The following is an 18,192-nucleotide window of genomic DNA, read 5'->3' on the forward strand; positions in this document are numbered from 1 at the left end:
GAGTGGTGCTATACTTTACAAGGTACACTGGCTTTCCAAGGTACAGCAGTTCTGCAGGAGAGCTGGTAATGCTAGAGAGGAAGGGGTAGCCAGTCCAAGCAGAGGGACCAGCGCATGTGCAAACACAGGGGTGCTCAAGAGGACAAGACACAGATCTTCTGGTTAAACATGACCCACAGGCCTTCTAAAGTGACAGTAAAGCAGGGGCAATGGGTACAAACCCACAAGGACAAAGAATGGGAAATGAGATGACAGTGGACAAAAGATGTCAGTAAAATTATGGAATCCAGAAAGCAGAGTGATGGTAACTGTCTAGCACAGCTGAGAAAGCTGAACAGTAAGTGTATGCTGTATAACCCTGAAAAAGCTCAAAGCTGGAGGTGGTAGATATGGTTGAAGGGAGGGATAAGAAGTTTGGCTAAAAATAGGAGAATTGGTTGAAAAATCTGTATAAGAAGCATTTAGATCCTCCAGATAACTACCTTTCTCCGAAACCAGCAGAAGACAGAAAGAATACTTTTGAAGAAAACCTCCAACATGAGAGAGAGAGATGAACAAAAGAAAAAAGGAATTCAGGAATCAGAAAATACTAGGCGTATACAAAAATTTCACAAAACTATAAATAGTATCCTCAAAGAAACAAATTATATATGTCTCAGGAATAGGATAAAAATGAAGATGAAAATGGCAACTGAGAAAGGACTCTTGAAATTGAGAATGTCACCCAGAATTTAAATCTAAATAGATGGGTTGTAAGAGCCAAGGAAACCTCTGGAATATAATCCACAACAAAAAAGATGGAAAATAGAAGCAGAGGGGAAACAAAACACAACTCAGATGATCTGTCCAAAAGATCTAATATCTGACCAAGAGGATTCACAGAAAAAGAGAAGGGGAAAATGGTAAAGTGGGAATTATCAAAGAAATAATAAGAATTTCCCTTTCCAGATTGAAAGGGACCCATCTAGAACCCAATCCAATGAATGAAAATAAACCCGCATGAAGGCACATTCTGTGAAATTTCAGAACAGTGGGAATGAAGAAGTCATACAAACTTCCAGAGAAAAGAACCAGGTCTCTTGGAGAGGATCAGAAATCAGAACAGCATCAAACTTTCAACACAGGGACTTCCCTGGTGGCGCAGTGGTTAAGAATCCTCCTACCAATGCAGGGAACTCAGGTTTGAGCCCTGGTCCCGGAAGATCCCACATGCCGTGGAGCAGCCAAGCCCGTGCACCACAACTACTGAGCCTGCGTTCTAGAGCCCGCGAGCCACAACTACTGAGCCCATGTGCCACAACTGAAGCCCGTGCGCCTAGAGCCCATGCTCCACAACAAGAGAAGCCACTGCAGTGAGAAGCTCGCGCACCACAACAAAGAGTAGCCCCCACTCGCCGCAACTAGAGAAAGCCCACGCGCAGCAACGAAGACCCAATACAGCCAAAAAAAAAAAAAAAAAAACTTTCAACACAGACACTGAAAGATTCAAAGCCAACTGAGCCTTCGAAATGATGAACAAATGATTCAGTGCCCACCCAACCCAATCATTCAAGTGTGAAGAAAGAATAAAGAGATTTCAGATGCTCAAAAGAAAATTTATTTCCCAGGCACCTTTTTCCTGATAGCGTGTTACTAGAATTTGTGGTTCAGCAAATGAAGCAATCAAGCCAGAAAGAGGAAGACGCGAGATCTAGGAAAAAGGGAATCTGACATAGGAGAGTAATAAAAGGTGACGCAGGGCTTCCCTGGTGGCGCAGTGGTTGAGAGTCCGCCTGCCGATACAGGGGACACGGGTTCGTGCCCCGGTCCGGAAGATCCCACATGCCGCAGAGCGGCTGCGCCCATGAGCCATGGCCACTGAGCCTGCGCGTCCAGAGCCTGTTGCTCTGCAACGGGAGAGGCCACAACAGTGAGAGGCCCGCGTACTCAAAAAAAAAAAAAAAAAAAAAAAGGAGACCCAGATTGCAGCAGGATGATGGGGTGAGAGGGATGCCAAGAAAATGATGAATAGATTGTCAATGTGCTTAAATATCTGAAGTAAACTGCCAGGCATTTGAGAGAACTGCTGGAACATGTGGGGAAAGTTAGCAATAGGTATAAGAAAACTTAATCAATTTTTAAGATAAAAACATTAACTCCAGAAAAAACAAATATTTGCATGAGAAAGGAAATGTAATCATAGTACACGACTTGGCTTATCAGTGAACAATACTTATTTAGTCAAAATAAAATGCATGATTTAGTGGTTTAACTAAAGTGGTTTAAAGATTATGATGATAAAAAAATTTAAAAAATAAAAATTATGATTTCATTGTGAGGTATGGGAAGGAAGAGCGGTGGTGAAAGAAAACCTTCACCAATGGTAATAGGAAGTTAAAAGGTGTCTAAGACTTGATATTTCAAAAGTAGTAGCGTATCAGGGGATGGGGAGATAAACTGGGAGACTGGGACTGACATATACACACTACTATATACAAAATAAATAACTAAAAAAAACCTGCTTAGAGTACAGGGAACTCTACTCAACACTCTGTAATGGCCTATATGGGAAAAGAATCTAAAAAAAAGTGGATATATGTACATGTACAACTGAGTCACTTTGCTGTACATCTGAAACACAACATTGTAAATCAACTATACTCCAATAAAAATTTTTTAAAAATAGCAGCATAAGCTTATTATCTAGAAGCACAGAAGTAAATACGCCCCCAAAAAAGCTAAATGCTTTCAAAGCAGCTGTCTCTGGGAAGTAATACTTGGAAATGAGAATGGATGGGACAGAAGACTATTGTTTTCAACATGAGTCTTTCAGTACTCTTCAATTTCTAAATTATTTGTATGCATTACTCTGGATAAAAATTTAAACTGCTTTAAAGTGAAATGCTTAGTACCAAAATAAAATAAAATTGATGCAACATCATTTTATCTTCTCTCAATAGGAGCCTACTTACTCGAATCACTGACCCATTCATTTGTTCATTCATTAAAAAAAAAATACAAAAATCCTTCAGTAGTATAGAGTGGTGAACAGGACAGACAGGTCTCTTCCCTCCTTGAGATGGAGGAAGACAGACAAGTAAATGAGGACGATAATTACCACTTGTGAAAAGAGCAGTAAAGATGTAGGGTAGTTAGTGACTGGGGTCATACTTCAGATATGGCATCTGGAAGGATGTAAGCTATTTGTTGTGACTCCTAAAGGAAAAGGGACCTTATTATGTTAAGAATCTCAGATTGGAGTTTCCAGGACCAAAGAGAGTGTAAATTCAAATCTTAAAATGGACAGGCCTATGCTTAGGAATTCTTTCAGACTTGGCCGACTCCTTACCAAGAGCAAGACCCTGTCTGCTGCCTAGAGGGGCTGTTAAACTAAAAATCTTTAGTAATGGGGATAGAGAAATGCCCCCCACACCCACACCCATCATAGGCGGACTTCTCCCTTATTTTGGTGCGATTCTGTTTGATCTTTGCCTCTGAAGATTTCCCTAATTTCCTGGAGAGCTCAGTGTATCCAACATTTCTTGGTGTTTTGTAGGGGAGGTTTTCAGGGTATCTAGTCTACCATAGAGCAGGACCAGAAGTCAGGACGAGACAAGTAAAGGAATTTAAGAAAACTCTAGAGGTAGAACCAGCAACAGGACTTGCTGATGATTTGAAGAGAAGCAGAGGTATGAGAGAAAGGGGGAATTAAGGCTATTCCTAGGTTTTTGGTTTGTACCATGGGCTAGGTGGTGATGCCATTTACTTAGATGGGGAAAGCTGAGTGGGGAGAAGGGCACAAGCTTGTGGTCAGAAAGCTTAAGAGTTATGTTTCTTGGGGGGGAGGTTTAAATTAGGAGTATGGGATTAACAGATACACACCACTATATATAAAATAAACAACACGGATTTACTTTATAGCACAGGGAACCATATTCAATATCTTGTAATAACCTATAATAGTAAAGAATCTGAAAAAATTTATACATATATTTAATTGAATCACTTTGCTGTACACCTGAAACTAACACAATACTGTAAATCAACTACTTCAATTTTTTAATTTATTTATTTCTTTGGCTGCACCACGCGGCATGTGGGATCTTAGTTCCCCAACCAGAGATCAAACCTGTGCCCCCTGCATTGGAAGCGTGAAGTCTTAACCACTGGACCGCTAGGGAAGTCCCCAACTACTTCAAAGAGTTATGTTTTGGACAAGATAAATAGGAGATAACTACAACTGCCCAAGGGGAAATGTCAATTAAGCATCAGGACACAGGAATTGGGAGCCTGGAGACACCTGGGTTGGAGATACGCCCTTGGTAGTCAGTCAGTCATCAGGATGGAGATGATAAAGTCAAAGTAATGGATAAGATAACCCAAGGAGAGAATATAGAAAAAGAGGAGAAAAGAGAGCCCCAGACAGAGGCCTGAGGCACTTCAACATTAGTGTTCAGGTAGATGAACCAGGAAAGGCAAGCAGGAAAGACCAGCAAGACTGAAGAAAAACCAGGGAAAATGTCACAGAAGCCAAGAGAAGAGAATGTTTTAAGAAAAAAAAAAAAAAAGATGCTCAGCTGTGTCCAATACCACTAAAAGGGTGAGCAGGATGGTGACAGAGCAGTATCCCTTCAACTTGGTGACCCTCCAACCCACCATTCTTACTCCTTCTTTCAGTTAGGATCTAGCAATATTGCTCCTTGATATTTACCCAAATGAGCCGAAAACTTATGTCTATACAAAAACCTGCACATGAGTACTTACAGCAACTTCATTCTTAATTGCCAAAACTTGGAAACAATCAAGATGTCCTTCGATCGGTGAATGGATAAACAAACTGTGGTACATACAGACAATGGAATATTATTCAGCAATAAAAAGAAATGCACTACCAAGCCTTGAAAAGACATGGGGAATCTGAATGAATGTTGCCAAGTGAAAGAAGGCAGTCTGAAATGGCTACATACTGTATGATTCCAACTGTATGACATTCTGGAAAAGATAAAACTATGCAGATATTAAAAAAGATCAGTGGTTGCCAGGGGTTTGGGGGAGGGATGTATAGGTGGAGTACGGGGGATCTGTAGGGCAGTGAAACTATTTTGTATGATATTGTAATGGTGGATATATGTCATTATACATTTGTCAAAATTCCTAGAATGCAAACAGAGTGAACTCTAATGTTAATAATAATGTGTCGGGCTTCCTTGGTGGCACAGTGGTTTAGAATCTGCCTGCCAATGCGGACACGAGTTCGAGTCCTGGTCTGGGAAGATCCCACATGCCGCGGAGCAACTAAGCCCGTGCACCACAACTACTGAGCCTGCATGCCACAACTACTGAGCCCACGAGCCACAACTACTGAGCCCACGTGCCTACAGCCCATGCTCTGCAACAAGAGAAGCCACCACAATGAGAAGCCAGTGCGCCGCAACGAAGAGTAGCCCCCACTCGCTGCAACTAGAGAAAGCCTAAGTGCAGCAACGAAGACCCAACACAGCCAAAAATAAAACAAATAAAATAAATAAATTTTTTTAAAAAGTTAATGTCTTTGGGCTTCCCTGGTGGCGCAGTTGTTGAGAGTCCGCCTGCCGATGCAGGGGACACAGGTTCGTGCCCTGGTCCAGGAAGATTCCACATGCCGCGGAGCGGCTGGGCCTGTGAGCCATGGCCTCTGAGCCTGTGCGTCCGGAGCCTGTGCTCTGCAACGGGAGAGGCCACCACAGTGAGAGGCCCACGTACCGCCAAAAAAAAAAAGATAAATCTGACCCCATAAAGTTTCAATTATATTTAAGAAGGAAGATAAGCTATCTCCCCAATTAGACAAGCTTTTCTATGAAAGTCTTATCAAAATGAATAATATACTTGGAAAAATAAGTGACCTCATTGTACATTATAATTTTGCACAATGTGAGCGCTCTTCAGAGAACAGCTGATCTTATCCATTAGCATCTACACAAGCAAAGGTTAAGAAAAAGCCTCAATTACTCATGACATTATAATCTGACAATGTAAGTGAGGTAGTGGACATGGCTTAGAAAGAAAAAGAATAAATACTTATAAAGATAATAATTTAGAATTTAGAAACACTATTCCAGTTTAGGCTGGGGTTTTTAAGTCTTATTTCTGCTGTGTGATCTCTGACAAATAAATTTCTCTTTGAATTAGTAATACAAGCAACTGCAAGAAGAAAGGAAAATGAGAGCTTTATTTACATTACATGTACTAAACTAAAAGACATGTCTGAAATAGAACACTTCTTATAGAATTTAAAGACAATTCTTTACCAGAATTGTCTTTAGAAGTTAATCCAATCCTTCAGAAACTGTCTTAATATGTTCATGGATAATCTATCAATAAAACCAAACTGAACATTAATCTGGTAAAGTGATGCTTTTGATAGTCATAATCTATTTGATTAATATTCAGTTCCATAAATACTAAGAAGAACAAACAGAATAAAAAGAAATCTCCAAAGTATTTTTACTTAGTAGACCACATATCTACCATTTACCTTCATCCTCAAAACAACAATGATTTCTAAACCCTGTGGATATGACTTCACTAATCTGAAGACTTTTATAGCTTATGATTCATTAGGGCAGCATTTCTCAAACCAAGGACCACCTGTATCAGGGCTGCCTGTTAAAAATGACACTAGATCTACTAAACCAGGCTCTAGAACAGAACCATAGAATCTTGTTTTTTAAACAAGTATCCCAGGGGTTCTTATGCTAAAACCTTTAGACCAAGTCTCAAACTTTTTGTTCTCAGGACCCCTTTATATCCTTAAAAATTGGGGAGCCCTAAGAGTTCTTCTCTATGGAGGTATACCAATGTTTACTGTATTACAAATTAAAACTGAGAAATTTTAAATATATTTATTAATTTATTAAAAAAGCAATAAACCTATTACATAAATAACATCTCTATGAAAAATAACCTATTTTCCAAAACAACAACAGCAACAAAATGGAAACTGGCATTGTTAAAGTTCTGGAAATTTCTTTAATGATTTCTCTAATGCTTGGCTTAACAGAAGACAGCTGGATTCTCACAACTCTGTTTTTCTTTCAGTCTGTTGCAGTATGTTGTTCTGGTTGAAGTGTAGAAGAAATTTTGGCTTCATACTAATTGGAAAAGGAGGAGAGTATCTTAATTATCTTTGCAGATAAGTCTGGATATTCTTTAATATTACACCAAAACTTGACAAGTAGTAGTTTCTTTTTTTTTTTTTTTTTTTTTTTTACAGTATGCGGGCCTCTCACTATTGAGACCTCTCCCGTTGCGGAGCACAGGCTCCAGACGCGCAGGCTCAGCGGCCATGGCTCACGGGCCCAGCCGCTACGCAACATGCGGGATCCTCCCGGACCGGGGCACGAACCCGTGTCCCCTGCATCGGCAGGCGGACTCTCAACCACTGCGCCACCAGGGAAGCCCGACAAGTAGTAGTTTCTTAAAGGTTAGATGCAATGCAGATTCTGAAACCACAGCAATGAACTCTTCACACTCAGTTACATTAAGATCCATTAGTCTATCTTGCATTCTGCGTAGAATGTTTTCCCATGCATGATTTTGTAATGCCATGCATTAATCATTTGGAAAACACTACTTCAGAGACATGCAGACCTTCCAAATGTCAACACATTTCATTATAAACTATCACAAAATCACATTTGTTATTGTCAAAAAATTAGATTAATTAATACTGGGAAGCCGTCAAAGTCACAGTAGTGGATACAAGTTTTCTCACACTCTAATTTATCATCGAAAGCTTAAACTTTATCATCGGTAACAAATACTGTCAATTGTTTTCCTTGAAGAGAAAGCTTCCCTTCATTCATTTTTGGGAAAATACCTACCAATATCCCCATCAGTCTGTCAATCATTCTTTCAAGTAAAAATGGTGTTTCATGAAAAAAGCAGCTAGTATGAGATCACAACTCAAACAATACCACAGTGCTTTTCTACTGTACTTCTCTATGCAGAAGTGGTTTAGGCATCCCTTCCATTTCATTACAGAATATCAAAAAGACATCCTCAAGAGTTGAGAGATAATGAAATTAATATTGTTCACTGTTTGATCACAGACATTCTTAAGGGAAATCAGATTTTTTTTTTCCTGAGAGTGCACTGAGTACAATGGCTACTAGTATAAGTGCAAATGCCAACTACATAAAAAACACAAATAATGCTATGAAAATAGTTTTGATCTCAAAGACCCACCAAGAAAGGCTCTGAGACCCACCGGGGTCTGCGGACCACACTCTGAGAACTGCTCCTACAGACAACTCAAACAGAAGCATCAATGAGCAAACTATCCATGGGAACAATACAAAAACAACAACAAAAACCCCACGACCACTGGCCAAAGGAGCAGCGGGAGCTTACACAAAACAGTGTGTGGTGATTTAAGGATGGAGCCGTTGACATTAATAGAAGCTGGACCTTGGTATCATAGGTATATGAACAGCAAGCTTTAAAAAATATTGGGGGGGGGTGGGTAGGGTGTGCAACAATTCCTACCTGCCCAAGTAACAGACACTCACTGGGGTTTCATATTTAATGAGGTAGCTAGGGACTTCCCTGGTGGTCCAGCAGGTAAGACTCCATGCTCGCAGTGCAGGAGGCCTGGGTTCGATCCCTGGTCAGGGAACTAGATCCCGCATGCTGCAACCAAAGACACCTCATGCTGCAACTAAAGATCCCGCACACGGCAACAAAGATCCTGCCTGCCGCAACTAAGAGCCGGCGCAGCCAAATAAATAAATATTAAAAAAAAAAAATGAGGTAGCTAGACTTCTCCCCCAGAATTAAATATACGTTTAAGAAGGGAAATGTGCACTCTGTTCATTGAAAAGCTACATTTCTAAGCAGTATGCATATGATGATTAAAACATTAAAAGTATACAGGTACAGATGTATTCATACGTGCCTCAAGACAAACATGATGATACTTACAACACTGCTTTCTGTCTTTAGATTCTGCAGTCTATGCCTATCATTAGGATATTAAATAAATTATGACATCCATAGCCTAGAAGACTACTATGAAGAATTTTTTTTAAAGCAACAATAAACTGAAATTTCCCCTCCAAGTTCTCCTGAGATCACAATACTGAATATTTCATCCCACCCTAAATCCACACCATGCAGATCTTAAAAACATGAGGCGGATATAAACATATTCACATGGAATATTTTCTAAGATAAACAAAGTGACAAAAAGTAAGATACAGAGTTACGCGTATAATTTGCTACTATCTCTGGAAGGAAAAAGAGAGAGAGAATAACACATTTGCTTGTATAACACGCACAATCACTCTAGAAAGATAAGAAATAGGTAACTAGCTGTCCCTGGGAGAGAGAGTTCAGAGGATAAGGTGAAGGGGAGACTTTCCACTTACTGTACTAATTAAAACCCCACCCCCCCAAATAAGAAAACTGAAATCTGGAACTGAAAAACAAAACTGATACATCCTTGCTGCAAATCTGTGGTTAAGACTGGCATTCTTAACCTATCTTTCCTAAGGAAAGAGGAAGCAGGTTCATCTCATTCTCCATTACTTGAGAGATACTCACTGGGTTAAAGCATGGAACTCTCATTGCCAAGCTTAGGGTACCCTGAGGTAGAAGGAAGTCATTGGAATCACACAGCTGTACACCGGGCACTTCTGACCCAGGACACCTCAGATATTTCTGCAGGATTTTTTTTAAATTAATAAGCTTGACTTTTTAGAGCAATTTTAGGTTCAAAGCAAAATTGAGTGGGAAGTACAGAGTTCACCTAACCTCCCTCACCCCCACCCCTACTGACATCCCCTACCACAGCAGTACATTTGAGAAACAGGAATCTTAAATGGCTCCATGAACCTAGGATTCTTCAACGTAGTAATTAGGACCCTCAAGTGTCCCAGCTGCTTCTACTTACAGGCCACTCTTATTTATGTACTCGAATGAAAAGGGACAATAACACATGGAATTAAGAATAAATATTGAGGGGCTTCCCTGGTGGCTCAGTGGTTGAGAGTCCGCCTGCCGATGTAGGGGACACGGGTTCATACCCCGGTCCGGGAAGATCCCACATGCTGCGGAGCGGCTGGGCCCGTGAGCCATGGCCGCTGAGCCTGCACGTCCGGAGCCTGTGCTCCACAACGAGAGAGGCCACAACAGTGAGAGGCCCACGTACTGCAAAAAAAAAAAAAAAATCCCCAGAAGAATAAATATTGAAATTTGGCTTCAGAATGCTTTGATTATTCCATCTGCCCCTGTGCACAAGAGAGTGACCATCCTAATTACGTTCTATTTTGGTTAATGTTTCAATAAACTTGCTTTCCCTAAATCTACTGATAAAAAGAGGCCCAAAGGCAAAGTCGGTCTGAGATTAAATATTTATTGTGACTAAACCACAAGTAGAAAGAAATTCGAAGGCTGACGATTTTAATGCTAACTCAATGGATGATTGCACTTTGCTTGGTTTAGAGGAGAGGTAATTACACAGCTAACATCTGGGGTTTGAGGTTTTGAGGACTACATTTGGGTGAACTGGGGGGTGGGGGTGAGGAGAGAACAAAAGGAAAGTCTCCTGATTTTAGACTCTGTCAGGAAAAGCGTTTGCTCAAAAGTAAAAACAAAATTAACATTAGAAAAGAAGCGAAAAACATGCATTTTAAGAAGCTTTCACCTAAGCAGGTGCTCAAGGTCACACTCAAATCCTCCAATTCTCATAACAAGAATGCGAGGTCAGGCTGCCACAAACTAATAAAATCAATCAACAAAGCGGGAAAACAGTCAGTTCACAGCAGACCAGGCAGGGTTTTCCTAAATCGGGCTCACCTTCAATAATCTCAATCAGTCTTCAGAAACGGCTTCTACAAAAACTACCCAAACATCCCCCTAATAATTTGCACTCCTCCTCCACAATGGGGAAGCCATTTATTTACCAGAAGGTTTACTTTCTCTTTCAAACTCTGCTGGCTTCCTTCTGCCCCACATTCGGCCAAGAAACAGCCGGGAGGCCTTTTCTCTCCAGCCGTCTCTGACCCCAAACTGGAGAGCTGGTGCAAGAGAACCCGTTTCATGAAGGTGCTGAATGGCTCTTCTTAAACCACAAGGCTGTTTTGAGTATTTGTTTGCAAAGGAAAGTTACAAGACAGGAAAGCAAAGCTAGACTCCTCCAATGAAAACACGCGCGCGCGCGCGCGCGCACACACACACACACACACAGAAGTGAAGGGACAAATCACTTCCCAGCCTCGTACAGATCACTCTACTTAGGATGCTGCCTCAACCCCCCAAGCTGCATGCTGTCCCACCGTCCTTGCCTGACTCCCATACCCCTGAAACCTTTCATATTATCTGCACTTTTTGTATCAAGAAGAACTCCAAGGGACTGTTCAAATCCTAAGTGGTCATTAAAATTTAATGTGTTGAATATTACTTCAAATAAATGGGCCACAATCAGAAGACGCAAAGAGACATATGTATGACAAGGGCATCTGTGTAAACAGGAATTTATGGTTTGCCTTGTCTATTCCTTTTACGTGATAGACTTCATTTCCTCCACCACAGTGTAAATCCCCCTCATCCCTATTCATTTAGTTTTTTTCCTATTAGGTTAGAATCTCCTGATTACTCCTTCTTTCCTCTGGGTCATTAAAGGTTACTGTGAATCATAACTGGCCTGACTTTATAGTTAGATAGATATTGCAGGTTTTAATAATAGTAATTATTAAGCACTCCAATTTTAGCTATCTCCCAAGCACTGTGCAAAGTACTTCATATACGTTGCTTCAAATCTTGCTCAATCCTCACGAATCCCTTACAACTGGACCTGGCATTTGCATTTTATGGACAGAGAAACTGAAACCTGGAGAAGTTAAAGCAACTGACCCAAGATCTAAGAGGTGCTGGATCTGGGATTAAAGCCCAGGAAGTCTGATCTCATCACCATTCTTTTAACTCTTATTGCAACTGTGGACCATGAAACCCTCAAACTCACTGCCCAAGCATTTCGACACTACAGTAACAGCTACCTTAAGAAAGCTCAAAACATAAGTTCCTTGTTTGATGTAGTTAAAAAGTCAGGGAAAAGTTCAGTGATTAGGGAAGTCATTTATTCATATGGATGGGGGGGGGGGGCGTAGCAGAAAGGAAAGCCAGACAATCTAAACCTTGTTTTATTTGGGGGGCAGATCTGCCTTCCTTATTATTCTTTTATTAGGCTGTTAAAAAGGAATTTGTGGGGTTTCCCTGGTGGCGCAGTTGTTAAGAATCCACCTGCCAATGCAGGGCACACAGGTTCAAGCCCTGGTCCGGGAAGATCCCACATGCCATGGAGCAACTAAGCCCGCGCGCCACAACTACTGAGCCTGCGCTCTAGAGCCCGTGCTCTGCAACAAGAGAAGGCACCGCAGTGAGCAGCCTGTGCACCACAGAGAACACTAGCCCCTGCTCGCCGCAACTAGAGAAAGTCCACGCACAGCAACAAAGACCCAACGCAGCCAAAAATAAATAAATAAATTTATAAAAAATAAAACTAAAAGGAATTTGCAATAAAATAGTCCAAGATAAATTGGTAAGTAGAAAAAGCTGCAAAAAAGCTGGAGAAACATACACCAAATTAATAAGACATATATATAAAATATACATAGTTTATATTTCTACAAATATAAATTTATTTACAGTCGCATGCATTACTTTCATAAACAGGACAAAACAACTTAATGACATTTGAACCCAATTATTAACAGAAGAGAAGGGCTAAGAGCCGTAGCTTCCTTTCCCCTCAGTTCTCCTAAATTAAGAACTTCTACCTATAGATCCCTGAACACACTATGCTGTTTTAAGCCTCTGCACGCTCATGTTCCCTCAGCCTTGAATGCAACTATTCACCACTCAGCTTTGTTGGGAGAATTCCTACCGATCCTACAAAACCATTTTCAGGTGTTCCCATGTGAATACCCCTCTAAGATAAAGCCTTTCTCTCACCCCTAAAAAGAGTTAATCTCCTGGTAATGTGTACCAGGCATTATGCTAAGTATTTTACCTGCATTATCTCCTGGAGTCTTCAACAGCCCTAGGAGATAAGTACTGTTATCCTATCCTTTTACAGATAAGAAAACTGAGGTTCAGATTCTGACTAGGAAGTGGCAGATCCAAGATCCAATCCCAGATGTGTCTGACTCCAGAGCCTGACCTCTGAACCACTGTGCTATCATCTTCCCAACCCTAAGTCCATACTGACACAGCACATACCCCGGCCCCGACAACACCACTTCCGGTTCTGTGAAAACAGGGACCATAGTGCATTATCCTTGGATCCTGCCTAGCACAATAGTTAGCTCTCAATATATAATATGCTTGCTGATCTGAACCGAGTTGTGATAATACTGATATAGGAGAACTGACCATAACAGAAATTTTCTTGCATATGCTATTCCTTTTAAAAACTGGAGACATTTCAAACAACTTACCACCAAAGTACCATCTAGCATTCCTGACAAAAGTGCCCCATAGTAAGCCAAGGTTCCTTGTAACTAATGTGTAACCACAATATTACTTTTTTTCACGATAACCAACAAAGACTGAAGTGTGAAGTAGCCCAGGGGTGTCATCCTGCTGGACCTCACCAAGGCTGCCCCAGGACACCAGGAGTTCTCCAGGATCTGGGGATGCCCTTCAAGTGCTCTTTGGCTGGTTGTTATACATGACCCAAAAGTTATGATAAATTTTTTTAAATATGGAAGACAGAAAATGTGAGTGGACATTTGTAGCCAATTAAAAATCCTCAAAAAGCACTTCTGCACTTAACAACACAAATCCAATAAGTCAGGACCCCTCTTTTTGAGTGCTGGCCCAGTGTATAAGGTCAGCTTCAGTGACAACTCCCCTAGGGCAGAGGCCATATGTACCGACTTACTTTGTACAAGTTAACCAAGGTCAGGCATGGGGCAGGCACTCCATGATTAAACACCAGTATTCAGTCTCAAAAATCTTTCAATTCATTGGTCTTGCATTCAAGACCTCTTATATGCAGGCACTCCTTCTCCCCTACTTACCTTCCTAAACTACCAGGATTTTGTTTGTGTTATATCACCATACCTCCTCACCCCAAATTCTTTATATCTGTCAAATGCCAACCATTATTTGGGCCCCAGATCAAAGCTCTCAGTTAGCAAGAAGACTTCTAGACAACTGCAAGCCTCATAACCAATCCTTCTACTGAAGACCTGTAGCGCTTAGTGAAGCACTGTCCAACAGAACTTTCTACGATAATGGAAATGTTCTATATCTGTGCTATATGTTTTTTAATATATAATAGCTACCTTGTTGGACAGCACAGGCTTAATGTCTCACCACCTCTTTGAGGAAAACATGTTGCACTACATGGATAAAGCATTTATGAAGCTGCCTCAGTAGACCTCAAGTTCTGTAAACAAGGCGTCTTGTTCCTCATAGCAACTTCCACGAAGTTGTAAAAAGTAAATATTTGTTGATTTGTACATCACCTCTGAGAAAGCCATAAGATTAAAAGGTGCCAGACTCGGCATCTGTAATGATGGCCACCACCTCTGCCCCATCTCACCATCTGAAAGTCAAGATGTGCGGAGGCAGGGAGGAGAAAGCAACTTTCTAGAGACACAAATGACCCCTGATCAAGCCACAAGGCACTTTGGTTTATATGACATTTAGGTCATGACTGTCCTTCACCTACAAACTTGCCTAAATAAATATCTCTTTCCATTAGCAAACAGCTAAATTCTGATGGTAAATTATGCACACTATAACGTTAGCTACTTGTGGGGAGGGACAGATTGGGAGTTTGGGACTGACAGGTACACACTGCTATATTTACAACAGATAACCAACAAGGACCTACTGTATAGCACAGGGAATGCTGCTCACTATTCTGTAATAACCTAAATGGGAAAAGAATTTGAAAAACAATAGATACATGTAAAAGTATAACTGAATCACTTTGCTGTACACCTGAAACTAACACAACACTGTTAATCAACTATGCTCCAATATAAAATATTTAAAAAAAAAAAAAGTTACTTCCCAAGTTAGCCATAGCAGTTAGATAGGAAACAAAACAAAACCTAAAAACCTAAGGAAACCCCATTTGTACATCATTTTTCACCTGTTTATTAAATATCTCCCTTGGAGTCTTACAGACTACTGGTGGTATTTCATTGTCTAGGTATATGTCGGAATTTCACTGACATCTTTCCCAGCAGGGCCTACAGTCACACTAAATCAAGATCTAATACTTAAGCATAGATAGTCAAAAGCAAACAAAATATACAGAAGGTACAAATTCCACCACTATGACACTCTGCTGCCCCAGGCAAGTGTTTTGTTCCTTTGATCTCAATTTCCTTATCTACAAAACAGAGTTAAGGTTATATGAACTACCTACCCTTTGTGGGTCAAGTCATAACTGTGGATATTTCTACATGGCTATTCTTCCCAAAAGAACTACATATAAAAGATTTATGAATTTTCTAGTGGTTCTTTGTGGTGGATATGCTAGCAGATATAGAGATTAATAAGATCAAGTCTCTAACATCTACATTTTTTGTCTTGTTTTGTTTTGAAGATTTCTTTCCTCCATCCCACTGTGCAAATGTCACTGCAAAAATTCTACTAGTACCCCAGTCTGGCACATGTAATAAGGAAATAAATGTGTTGACTCAGGGAATAGATATATTTAATATAAAACAGAAAATTGGTTGAATCAAGTCATAACACAGTCTAAATCCACATATAAAAGATTGAGATAATTTACTGTTCTGATTTATTCAAACCAATGCTGTATCAGCCCAGCCAGCCAAAAAATTACAACCCACACACAGAATAAATATACCCTTTAGATGCACACACAATAAAAACCAGCAGGGACACCTTACATACATTTTTAATACGAATAAGTGTGTCAGTACCATACATCCACCTGATATAACACAGAGGGATGTGGACTAAACACGGGAAAAACAACTTGGGTGATGGTTTGAATTTTGCTAACTTAAGTGCAACCACACCCCCAAACACAGGTAAAGTTTGCACACATGACTTTGCCAAGGCCAGCCTGTCTTCGTTTCCCTCTCCTCTGCATTTACCCAAGATGTTGGCTCTGTGACAGAAAACTCCCACTCTGGATTGGTTCATTCTGTCCTATGCAATTAAGCAACACCACAATCCAGTAAACGCAAGGGCTCAATTATTCATCTTCTGGCCAAGTTTACCAGGTGTTTATAAAAGAACAATGTCAAGGAGGAAATAGGTTTATTTCCCTCTAGAGCTGGCTTGATGGGGGTTTTATTCTGTTTTTTTAGAAGGGGGAGGAGGGAATCACGACTTTAACCTAGAAAAAGACGGGAGGGAATTTAGAAAGAGTACAAGACTGTCAATTTCCCTACAGGAAACTTGATTCTTATGCAATAATCCTACCCACAACCAACCAGTCCATGAGGCTGTAGGGGGAAGACACCTATTCCTACCTCCTCCAGGGGGGCACAGCTGGCTCCTAAAGGAGCGGGAACAGGGCAAGGCGGAGGAAGTGGCTCAGCCGGGAGCCGCCGGGCCCCGCCGGGGGGCGGGGAGGAGGCGCTTGCCAACCCGCCCCACCAACCTCTGTGGAGATCTCCGCCGGCGTGACAGTCGCTCCTGTGGCCGGAACGTCCCCAGAGCCCCAGGGAGCAGGAAGTTGGGGGGCTGTCCCTCACTCCTGCCCCCCTACCCTAGAGTGCCCTCGCCCCACAGTCCTCCCCCTCCAGCCCATTCTCTCTTCCTCGGCGTCTCCCCTTTCTCCAAAGAACGAAACTTCCTTCCAGCGCACCCTGTCCCTTCAGAGGCCGGCTCCTGTCATCCCGGGGAGCTGTCCCTTCAGAGCTACCCTCCGTTTCTCCTCGTAACCCCTCGACCCACTGAAGTTTCCATCCACTACTCCCCCAAACACCCCAGAGGCTCCCAGCGCTCGCCCCCCGCCCCCGCCCGGGGATGCCCAGGCCTGGAGGCCGTCGGGGGGCAGCCCCACCCTTAATCCCCTTCACCTGCTGCTCGGGCTGAGGCCCGACTGGCCGGGGCTGCGCTTGCGCCGGGGTGCGGGCCGCGGGGTCCCTCAGGCCGCGGAGTCTCGCCTAGCAGATGTGGGGTAAGCGCCGAGCTGGGGTTCTTGTCAAGGATCCGGTTCGGGCTCGCTCCCTCCGCGGCGACGTCAGAACCCCAGCCTCCCCCTACCAGTCTACGCTGCCCCAGCTCCGGAAACCGCTGAATTACAGTCCCTCCAGCCAATCCCCGCCCAACCCCGCCGGGCCCTGACACGCCGCTCATGCATAATTCATGAGACAACCAGTTTTCTCGGCCACCCAGAGGCCCTGGTGAGTGTACTGTACAACCGATGCCCCACCCACTGGCCAATAAGAAGAGCCTCTTGGAGAAAGGGCGGAGCCAATAGAAGGCTGGGAACGCCCCTGTTCTGGCTGTTCCGAGGGCTTAGTGCTCCTCCCTCCGTAACAGCAGGAGAAGAACCAAGGCCTTGGGCAGAGAGGCCCGGGGGGAGGGAGGGAAGATGACCGGAATGTCCTGCTGAAAACTCAGCTGAGTTCCTGGCAGTGCGTGACGTCAAGACACTTTAAATGGCCCTGATGCGGCTCTCTTCTGCCTGCTCTCCCTCTTCCCGGCCTTTGACACCACGTGGGGGCGAGGTCGGGAGCCACTTACCACGTGGGAATCAGCCAGTTAGACAGTCCCCAGGTATCGCCAGATCCTCTAGGGGCCCAACGCCTGAATTGGGTTTCTGGGGACAGCAAAAAGAACATGGGTGACTCCCGCCTGCTTTGAACTTCAGTTTCTGCGTGAGTCGGGACACACACACCCGGAAACATGACGTGGAAATAGAGTAATTACTAGAGTGCGTGGGGAGAGGGTAGTGGATTTAACCCAGTCCTGCGTTCCGTCTTGGCTTCGAGCATCAAAGGCCAACGGCTCGCACACTGGCCGGTTCAAGGGAATGAGGAGACAGTACAGATGAAGAATGACACATATACACATTGTTTTTATGCGTCTGAGTTGAAATACTTGAAATGGTGTGCCTTTTTCTTTTTCGCCTTATCTACTTCGAATGCAAGTTTTACTGCATTAAAACTAGTAGTTTATAGGAAACGTAGACATTTTACCTTACATAATAGAGGATGTACTTTGCATAAT

General features: G+C 42.4%; 1 protein-coding gene across 4 annotated transcripts in view; it reads right to left on the bottom strand.

Moving 5' to 3' along the window:
- Positions 1–17,244, bottom strand: part of STAT3 (signal transducer and activator of transcription 3) — a 64,095-nt gene extending 46,851 nt beyond the window's left edge. For 2 of the 4 annotated variants that reach the window (XM_033847817.2, XM_019939422.3), the window contains exon 1: positions 17,037–17,244. The gene's annotated coding sequence lies outside the window, so the exon portion shown is untranslated. The remainder of the gene's footprint in view (positions 1–17,036) is intronic. The other 2 variants (XM_019939421.3, XM_019939420.3) reach the window with 1 other exon arrangement.
- Between the last annotated feature and the right edge of the window lie 948 nt (positions 17,245–18,192).

Source organism: Tursiops truncatus, chromosome 20 (genome assembly GCF_011762595.2).
Source record: "Tursiops truncatus isolate mTurTru1 chromosome 20, mTurTru1.mat.Y, whole genome shotgun sequence".
Classification (NCBI taxonomy): Eukaryota; Metazoa; Chordata; class Mammalia; order Artiodactyla; family Delphinidae; genus Tursiops; species Tursiops truncatus.